Source organism: Pteropus vampyrus, unplaced genomic scaffold, assembly GCF_000151845.1.
Source record: "Pteropus vampyrus isolate Shadow unplaced genomic scaffold, Pvam_2.0 Scaffold952, whole genome shotgun sequence".
In the NCBI taxonomy this organism is placed as follows: domain Eukaryota; kingdom Metazoa; phylum Chordata; class Mammalia; order Chiroptera; family Pteropodidae; genus Pteropus; species Pteropus vampyrus.
In genome coordinates, this window is record NW_011889733.1 from 16,211 (window position 1) to 17,623 (window position 1,413).

Sequence of the window (1,413 nt, forward strand, 5' to 3'; positions counted from 1 at the left end):
GCCTGCATCAGGAGATCCATGCCTGAGTGTCTTCCTCCCAATCCTGATGACAGGGCCTCCTCAGCCCTCATCATTCACCAGGCAGAAGAAGGCAGTGAACCTAAAGTCCCAGGTCATGGCCCTGCAGAGATACAACACAGAACAGTAAGTGCCAAGGGGGATGGTGGGTGGAGGAGGTATTATGGAGAAACTTGTTTTCTTACTATCCAGACAGCAGGACAAATGAGACGGTCAGACAGGGGAGCATCAGTATGCAAATTTTCAGCTCAGAGGCCTATAAAGTTTATGGTACCTTTTTTTCTGTTGGGGATTTCAGAATTCTCTTTTAGACTTCTGCTCTTTGCCACTTCCTTTCCTAGCTTCCAAAGTCATTGACCATACCTGAGCAGGAGATGGATCCCAAAATGATCACAAACGCTGTGATTGTGATCATGATGGCGATAAGGAGAGTAACCACAATATCACAAAACTTTATTGAGGTTATACTTGTCTCAGGCTCAGAGGTATGTGGTATGTAGCCTTAATTTTAAATTTGCCTGATACCCCAAAGTTGAGGTACACACATTATTGTTATTTTACAATTGAGGAAAGGGAACAGAATTCTTATTTAATTTAAAGCAGGTCCTTGAGAAAAAAGAGTGAAGTCAGAGGTGCATCTGAGCAGTGATATCTATTTGCAGGGTGCAGGGTACAGGACAATATCTTTCCATACGATTTAGGTTCGTGTGGCTATCGAGCCCTTGATATGTGGCTACTTCAAATGAGATATTTTATCAGCATAAAATATTAGATTTTTGAAGATGTACAAGACAAAAATGCAAAGAATCTCAATTTTGTGTGAAATTATAATATTCTTGGTATAATGGGTTAAGTAAAATGTTAAAATTGAAAGGAATCAACAAACCACAAACCTACTCAACCTTCCCTTTCCATGTCACTGAAGGCAGAATGACAGCAGGAAAGTGATTGAGTCTTGTTTCTTTCTTTCTTCCTTTATTTTCCATAGCAGCTTTTATTTGCATATCCAAAAATGGAAAACAAACCAAATGTCCTACAACAGGTGAAAAGTTAAACACAATTTGGTACATCCATACCATGGAATACTAGTAAGCAATAAGAAAGAACAAACCGTTGATACACCCAATAACTTGGCTGGATCTTAAGAACATTATGCTGAGTGAAAAAAGCCAGTTTCTACATATTACTTTCTGTATGGTTGCATTTAAAGAACAGTTTCAAAATGACAAAATTAAAGAGATAAAGAACACATCAGTAGTTGCCAGGGGGCAGGTGTGGGGAGGGAAACAGTAACAATAAGGGGGCAGCATGAGGAACTTCCATGTAGTGATGGCACAGTTCTGTCTCTTGACTGTGGTCATAGTGATCATACAAATCTATATAAGTAATTAAATG

At 39.3% G+C, this 1,413-nt stretch overlaps 1 pseudogene; it reads left to right on the forward strand.

Annotated features, from left to right (window-relative positions):
- Nucleotides 1-1,413, forward strand: part of LOC105309941 — a 7,840-nt pseudogene that overhangs the window by 5,296 nt on the left and 1,131 nt on the right.